The sequence below is a fragment of the Microtus ochrogaster genome, chromosome 8 (genome assembly GCF_000317375.1).
Source record: "Microtus ochrogaster isolate Prairie Vole_2 chromosome 8, MicOch1.0, whole genome shotgun sequence".
Classification (NCBI taxonomy): domain Eukaryota; kingdom Metazoa; phylum Chordata; class Mammalia; order Rodentia; family Cricetidae; genus Microtus; species Microtus ochrogaster.
Window position 1 is genome coordinate 5929243 of NC_022015.1, and position 9316 is coordinate 5938558.

Here is a 9316-nt window from a genome sequence, read left to right on the forward strand (position 1 = left end):
ACAAAGCCAGTACGTGCAGTAGGATCAGAAACCCATTGCCATTGTTCTTGAGTTCTCAGTAGTCCTCATTGTCCGCTATGTTCAGAGAGTCAGGTTTTATAATTGGAAAACTTTTATATGCAATGTACAAACAACCATGCATATTCTCATTCAATGACGTTTGTTTGTTTTGAATCAGGGTCATACTGTGTAGCTCAGGCCGGCTTTAAGTTCACCATGCCTTCTCTTCTGAGGGCTGGGATTTCAGGTATGCTCCCCCAAACCTGGCTGCAGTCAGTATTTATTTCCATTTTCTAGGGTGTGTGTTGGGTGACGGGCAGAGAAAGGCAGAAAAATATATTTGCTTGAGATCATAGTTAATAAATTACAGGGAAAACTCAGCTCCGGGTTTACTTGGCCGCAAAGCCCACAGGCTCTCTCCCTGACACACTTGCCTCCCCAGCATTCCTGGAAATCCTCACTGATGAAATGCATCGGTCATCTTTAAAAAAACTTTTAAAAGGTAATGATATGATCTAAATGAAAGGAAGCAGGAAGTCATAAAAACAAGCAACCATATGAAATTGCTTCTGACTCTTTAACCCATGAGCAGGAACCCCTCCCATCTTGTAGAAGGAAGAACAGGGCTGGGATTCTTTCTTTAAAGTAGCATTGCCATAAAAACCTGCAATCTGAGCCCACTCCCCATCCCATTGCATCCCCCTCCACAGCATGTTCCGTCAAAGTCACTCAGTGTGAGTTTGTTCCTTATCTGCTTACAGTCCTGGTGAGATGAGGTGAAGATGTCTCAGTCTATCTTGTCCCTTCCTCCCTTTCTCTCTCCCTCCCCTTCTCCCTTCTCCCTCCCTCCCCTTCTCCCTTCCACCCTCCCTTTCTACCCTTCTCCCTCCCTCCCTCCCCCTTCCCTCCCTTCCTTCTGCTTTCCAGTCCCCCCTCCTTTCTTTTCTTATACTTTCCTCTTTTCCTTCTTTTCTCTTTCTCTCAGGGTCTTGCGATGTAGCACAGGCTTACCTCCAACTCAAGACCCTCTTGCCTCACCCTGCGTGCTGCCATGCCTAGCTTTCAAGCCTGACACTATTGACCCGAACCTTGGCTCTCATGTTTAGCCTCATGTCTGCCACTGCCTCTTACAAAACCCCGAGTTGAGCAGAACCCACCTCTCTCTGCTACATATTTCTATGAATTTATACAAAGCGTTCTTGGCTGGAACAGCTTTGACTCCCTCTTTCCTGCTCCTTATCTGACACTCAGTGTGCTGGCTTGTTTCAAGACAACTTGACGCAAGCTCGAGTCATCCCAGAGGAGGGACCTCAATTGAGAAACCATTTTTCAAAAGATCTGGCTGTAGGCAAGTCTGTAAGGCATTTTCTTAATTAGTGATTGATGTGGGAGGGCTCAGCCCGTGGTGGGTGGTGCTACCCCTGGGCTGGTGGTCCTGGGTTCTCTATGAAAGCAGTCTGAGCAAGCTATGGGGAGCACCCCTCCATGGCCTCTACATCAGCTCCTGTTTGGGTTCCGTCCTGACTTTCTCCAGTGATAACAGCAATATGGAAGTATAAACCAAATAAACCCTTTCCTCCCCAACTTGCTTTTGGTCATGGTGTTTCCTGGCAGCAATAGTACTCCTGACTAAGACACTCAGAGAGCATATTTATGCTTTGTGGTTTAGTGCAAAAGCCATCTGCTTATGAAACCATGCCTGGCTCCCTCTAACAGCCTCGTGTTCTCTAACACTGTGCACAGTTTCTAAGACTCGAGCAGTTAACAGTGCTATGGCTCACTGTTTTGTCCCCCGCAGTAAGTAAGTACTCACCAAACTGTACAAACTCTTCTACCATCAAGACACAATGCTGCTCTAGATGGGCAGGTCATCAGCGAGAGCCTGGGGTCTTGATGTGCCTTGGCTATTCCTTCTACTGACAAGGGAGGAGGAGATCTTACAGGCTGTGGGTACCGCATAACCAGGGCATTCTCTTCCAGGACTTTTCCAGAGTTGTTAAACTGAAGGCGGAACCCGAGACATATTTATATGTCATTCCCAGAGCTTATTTCATAATAGTGCCTATGGACATCGCTTTGTACACAGTGCTCGAGGGCTTAGACCTTGCGAGCTATATTTTATAGACACCTAGGCCAGGGGTGGGCACCCAGAAGTCAAACTGCTATTTGTTGCCACCACAAAAATGTTGATGCATTTAATTGATTTGATGAACAGGGGATGATTTAGTAGCAGAAACACAGTATACAATATCAAAGCAGCAGGAGTACACACACAGCCACAAGGACAAACAACAAGACCACGAACCGTCTACCAGCTGACTACTCACATGACTCTCCTGGAGTTCTTTAAAAGCTCAGCAGCAGGCATTAAAGTGCTAAAGATAGTTTATGAGAGCTGGACGGTGGTGGCGCAAGTCTTTAATTCCAGCACATGGGAGGCAGAGACAGGCAGATCTCTGTGAGTTCGAGGTCAGCTTGGTCGCAGAGCGAGTTCCAGGACAGCCAGAGCTACACAGAGAAACCCTGTCTTGAAAACAAAAATTATGAGAAGAAACATAATTATGTCAATTTGTGTTATCTTGGGGAAAAGACCATCGCTGTCTGTTTCCAGCTGTGGAACACATGGGTGTGCTTGTGGAATCCCAGTACCCTGGCACAGACACTCAGAATACCATGCTCTCAGCAGAGGAAATAATCACACCTTTCCTTATGGTGAGGGGCCACTTGCGGGGGGGCGGGGTAGATACAGTGTGACCTCAAACAACTTTGTAGAAAGAAAACCTTTTGATGATTCACACAGTACACATACACACACACACTCACATGCACGCATGCATGCATATATGTGCACACACAAACATGCATGCACACATATACACACACACAAGTTGTGTTTTAAGAAATATGTTTGCTCAGCTAGTGCGTCAGTAAATTTCCCAGACTCGCTCCTGAAGTCAGAGAGCATTTTCCTGACAGCCTGGCTGGTAAATTCCTGCAGTCAGTCCCCACCCTCCTAGGAGAATGCGGGCCTTTCTCATGAGGGATGCCAGCTCTCTGGGTGGGCCCAAACAGGCTGAGGCTTCAGCTATTTTGAAGCCCAAGAGATCAAGATCACAGATCTAAAAAAATCACAAGAGCTGGAATGGGGGCAGGAAGGGTTGGTGGGATAGCTAACATCTCTTTAAAAGCTGTACTAGGGATATGATCAATCTATTTCAATTTCTCCTCCCCTGGAGAGATGGGCAACGTAGCTAACATGCCTATCTGAATGGCAAACACATATATTCTTACTCAATGGTATATCTTCTTACTTACTGTTATTTCACATCCATGGTGTAATCCACAGAATTAGAAATAAATTCTTGAATGCGTGTGTATGTGGGGAGGGGAGGAGTGCACATCCCATGGCACACATGTGAAGGTCAGGGACAACCTATGGAGTCACTCTCCTTCCACTTTATATGGATTCTACAAAGCTAAAACTTAGGTCACCATTCTTGAGATGTAAGTAAATGTCTATTTACCCCAGATAGGGAACAGAACAAAGCAAGGATACCACCAAAGTCCAATTTGTTGAACCAATGAGTTTATTGGGGCTACTCCCAGGAATATGGGTGAGGGGCTACTTCCAGGAGCAGAAATGACTCAAAGACAGCTGCATTACTGTAGCCCGCCCCAGCATGGGTGACAGCTCATCCAAGTTGGAAATCTGCAGAGCACTGCACAGCCTGCAGCAACTCAACAGGTGGGAGAGTCTCTTCAGGCAGCTTTGCTGATCTGAGCCTCTTCTAGGCAGCTCAGCAGGTCTGTCTCTTTCAGGGGGCTCTTCTGAGAGTGACCCTTAGCAGGACTTATGACGTATATATGTACGTATGTATGTGGAAGGAAGGGCCTAGTGTCTGGTCATTTTCAGGGACTTCCTGAGGCTATTGAGTTGTTTAGTTCCTGAGCTTGGTCAGCTTCCCTGCAGAATTTCCAAGAAAAGAAACCGTCTTTTAAGTAAAAAAAAAAAAAGCATTCAGGAAGAATATAAAATGAGGAACTAAATTCTGGGGGAGGCACAATGAGAGTGAAGATCAGTCTTGCTCATTTTGTACGAAGGGTGAATGGGGAAGAAAAGGAATGAACACTTACAGTGACTGTTTCCTCTATGCCAAATAGCTATGGCATTATAGCACTTCGTCAACTCTGGGAAGTAGACATAGCACCCTCTAGCTGAGGAATAGGGCACAGGGAGATCAGGTAGAAGCAGTGATGAGATTAACTGCAATGTGCTATGGTTTATATTTGGGGCCATCTCTCTTCAGGCTTGAGTAACTAAGTCTCCTAAGACTGCAGCCATAATCTCTAAATGGTGGTACGGGTTTTTCCTTACAGGGTCATTATGCGGACTATAGATGCCATGGGAAAAAGCACTCAGCGGTACATCTGACACAAATAAAACATTTAAAAATTTGAGTTGATTTACTTTGTGCTGGGGATCAAAGGTCCTGGCACACGAGGCAAGTGCTCTACCACTTAGCTATACTCCTAGCCACAAGCTTAGCACTTCAGATTGTTGAAGATCGCACAGCAAGTGAGTGGTAGACAAGGCTTTGTAAAGCAAACTCTAAGGAACCACATTGTCACACCACGCTGTTACTTCTTTAGATACTGAGATGTGGAGGTGAAAGGCGGGGCTGAGCTTTGAGAGAGAAAACACTGGTGATGTACCCAGATTCTGCAGAGGGCAGTAAGGTAGTAACACTGTTACATCACAACAAGAAGACTATAATTTTACTGCAATCCTTTTCTTGCTGGGTGGTGTTAAACCCAGGACCTTTGCACATGCTCGTCGCTCTACCGCTGAGCTACACCCCTAGCCCTCAAATTCACTCTCATTAACCTTTTATTTTGTTCTTTGATGTCACCTACATATAAAGTGCTATTATTATAAGCTCCCCTATAGATACCCTTTTATCCCTGTTACTCCTCAGTGGGTAATGACTTAAGATAATAACCGCCTCTTCTCTAGAATCTATCAGTAGCCAGTAGTTCAGCAGGGACGGGTAGGGTTTTACAAATACCTTTTTGATTCATTACTGTTTGCCGATAGGTCCAGTCTTGGGGTGGGTTCACTGCAGAATATGACTTCACTAGCTTTGTCATGCCCAGGACGCGGCATCTCACAGCCCTTCTGATTTTCAGGTTGTCTCTCTCTCCTTTCTCTATGGCATTCACTTGGCCTTAGGGGTAGTGGTACAGATCTTCTGTTTAGAGTTGGGTACTTAATCATCACTAAGAGTCTTGCACGGGTATGCATGTGTGTATGTGCGCGTGCGCACATAGAAGCTAGAGGTCTATGCAAAGGTTCTAACTCTAGCCTTTTTTTTTCTTTTTGATTCAGAATATTACTATGTAGCCCGTGGTTGGCCTGGACTATATAAATAAACCAGGCTGGCCTTGAACTCAGAGATCCTCTTGCCTCTGCCTCCTAAGTGTTGGGACTAAAAGCATGTGCCACCAAGTCCCCAGATCCACCCATGTTCACTGCCCACTGTAGAGTTACAAAAGTGTGCTGCTGAGCATCCCCCTTCTGACATGGGCTTTGGAGATCTGAACTCAGGTCTTGATGGCTGCACAGTAAGCGCTTTACCCACTAAGCCATCTCTTTAGCCTTCAGTTGTGCTTTAAGAGAAAAGCTATACACAACTGATTAGAATATTTACTAATGTGGAAGAAACAGGTCATCAGGAAAACTTTATCCAATACATTTCATATCTGAGTCTTTTCAAATGATACCGTGTGTGTGTGTGTGTGCGTCGTGCACGAATGCCACAGAACACACGTGGAGGTCAAAGGATAACCTTCCACTACGTGGGTCCCAGGGATCATCAGGCTTGGCAGTAGGCATCTTCACCTCTGAGCCATCTCACTGGCCATTGTGTGAGTTTTTAAATACATTTTTATTTTCTGGCCTTTTCACATATTCTGGGTTTTTTTTCACTCATTTTAACTTCTAAATTATATTAGAAATGTCTGACAGGTAGCAAAACACTACTGCTAACTTTGACATCCAAACTCCTTGGTTTGTCTTTTCCGACTGTCGTGTTACACAGTGCTCCTGCCTTCCAAGTTCAGGTATGCATTGCAGTAGTTTAAAGAACAAGGTAATTTTCTATCAGTGATATTGCTTATTGTATCTGACACATATATTAACTTTTCTTTGTTCTTTTAGTGAATTAATAATAAAATCACCTTGCCTTTTTCTCTTAGAGGTAAGTTTAAACACAAATCTTATCTAACCCCCAAATGAAAATTGCAGAGAGCTCCCTCTAGTGTCAAGACATGAGGAAAACATAATTAACACTGCCCTAGTATTTAGAGGTCTAACACACTAGGGTCTTAAATCTGTACTTAGTGCTAGGTAGTAGTTATGCTTGTTTTCTTATGAGACACTGAAATTGTAATTATACCATATTATCGACTGTGGGCCTCTATGACCTTTAAGTGTACATTACATCTAAACTGAAAGGTGACACTGTAAATAAATCCTCCAAACAAGTGCCGCTATGCAATTTGGTTCCCAATCATTACTTGCACAGAGAGGTGCACAGAGCAGCTAATGAGGCTAACCACGTTTCAGTTGTCATTAACTTCTGGCAACTCAACGGCATTCTTTCTTTTCTTCTTCTCCTTTATGAATTATAAACAATGAGCTGGAGCTGCTGGCACAGTCCTAGAACTCAGGATGCAAGGCAATCTGAGTCTAATTTCAGCAAAGTTGGTCTGGAAACTGAAAATGTAGGGTAAAGTAAGTTCTACTGGTGGCTTGCTCCTCTCCATTAGTAAGTGCCCCAGGATACACTATCCTTGTGACTTCTCCAGCTGACTCTGACTACGAGACTATGGCTGCACAGGCTATGTCAACAGGTGTCCGTCCTATGGTGAAGGAGTCTCTGGTCAAATGAAGATTAAGATATTTTGTTTTCTTCACTGAAGGATTGCTCAGAATCTTTAGTAAGCTGATATGCACTATGACTCTGTAGTAAGGACTACATGCAGCATTGCCTAAATTATTAGCTGTTCCTTCAGAATATCCTTCAGAATATCTAATGCTGTGGAATAATCCTGTACACTGTGGAAATTACACTGATTGGTTTAATACAGAAGCTGACTGGCCAATAGCTGGACAGGATTAGGTTAGGTGGGAAAACCAGACTAAGGACACTGGGAAGAAGGGCAGAGTCTGAGGAGTTGTTAGGAGATGCAGGGGGAGCAAGACATGCTGAAAGACGGGTAAAGCCATGAGCCATGTGCAATACATAAATAGAAATGGGTTAATTTAAGTTATAAGAGCTAGTTAGAAACAAGCCTGAGCTACATTAGTAAGTTTTCATGTGATTGAGAGTGACTGCTGGGACACAAAGAAACTCTGCCTACAATTTAACATCACTTAATGAAATCCATAATGTTCAAAAGGAGAGTGTAGGAAGTGATCTCATCATTCATTCCTCAGCTCCCATCAGGAATATCCACCCTTGGACTCCTCTCCTGCAGGCCTGCCTCTCTAAAGATCTCAGCGCTCTGGGACTGCAATGTCCTGTAACTCTCTGGTTTACTGATTAAAACAGCAAGTGACTTCATCCTACAAAGTACTAATCTCTGTACATACCTAACAAATCATTCTGTTCTCACTGAAAACAGAAGATGTTATTTCCATTCTGTCAGACCTCATTTATAGATTCAAGGGCAACAAAGAATGAAGCCCAGGGGAAGGACAGAGAGTGATAGTTTAAATTAGATTTAGCAGGGCTGGAGAGATGGCTCAGAGGTTAAGAGCACTGGCTGCTCTTCCAGAGGTCCTGAGTTCAATTCCCAGCAACCACATGGTGGATCACAATCATCTGTAATGAGATCTGGTGTATATGTAATAAGTAAGTAAATAAATAAATAAATCTTAAAAAAAATTAGATTTAGCAAAAAGATCAAACCATCTTAATCTTTCTTAGTATAGAACCCAAAAGACAGCCCAGCCCAGGGGTTGTGAAACTGCATTCACAAACACAAGAGTCAAAAACAGAGGCAACTGGATGATGGAACAGCTTGTTGAACCCCCTAACATTAACCCTCCTAGTGTAGCCAGTAACTGGCTAGAGCCACTGTAATACTAACAAGTGCATATACTCAATGCTAAGTGTACATAGTTTTTAAAATCTATTTTAGATTATCTAATTTTCATTATAATTCAGGATCATCAAGAACAGTAATTTTGATGTCAGCCAGAGTTTTTAATAACTCCTTTAAGCCAAAAGATGGACCTTTTCCCAAGTAATTTGCAAACTTTTGGGCTGAAGCAAAGTGTGAGAAAAGACTGGGAATTTTAGAGCCGCTTATCTCAGTAGGCAGGACCTGTTCCATTTTGGATCACTGACTTTCTAAGTTTTTTTCAAAAAGATGGATATTGTAACAATCCAGAAAGTAATTTAATTTATAATGGAAATTTAGACTTAAGTTAAAAAAAATCCCACTGATACAAATCTAAAATTAAGTAATTTATTTATAAAATAACAAAAATTTATGAATAGATGTTTATTGTATTGTGAAAATGGTCTCAGTACATATGAGAAACATTATATACTTTGAGGACAGCATTCAGAACTATTAAGACGAAAGACAAACTATAAATTTTAACTCATCCTTGATTTAGGGGAAAGGCTATAAATTACAAGCTGGAATACATTCAGCATGAACTCAGAATCCTATATAACATAAAGTATGAAAAGAATACAAAAGATGCTGAAGTCCAATAAGCCCACACCTAAATTTTAACCATAAGCCTCCAAGGACTTTTTTATTCATTCTTATAGACTAGTCTTCTTTTGAGACAGGTTGATTTTATCTCCAAGGCTCAAAGCCATTCCCTGTAAAGAAGAAAGTAGATGTTTATATGCTTTATCTAATTTTGTGATGTTGGGGACTAACCCAGGGCCTATACACACTGCAAGAGCACTCCCCAAACTGAGCTATATTCCCAGACTCAACAAAGATGTAATTACTGAAACAATGCCCAAATAGTAGTTGACAACAGCTTAATAAGGCTCCATTCATTCAATGATATCACATACAACATGGAATCCAAACACTTTTAGTGGGTTGATTTTAATGATGTTGATGCGTACTAGATTTATTTATGCCATACCTGTCAAAACTCTGAAGAATCTGTTCCACAAACATCCCACAGGAATCAATGTTTTAGTACTTAGAGTGAGCCGTTTTAAATTAACATCAGCTAAGAAGAAACCCCGCACACACACACACACACACACACACACAC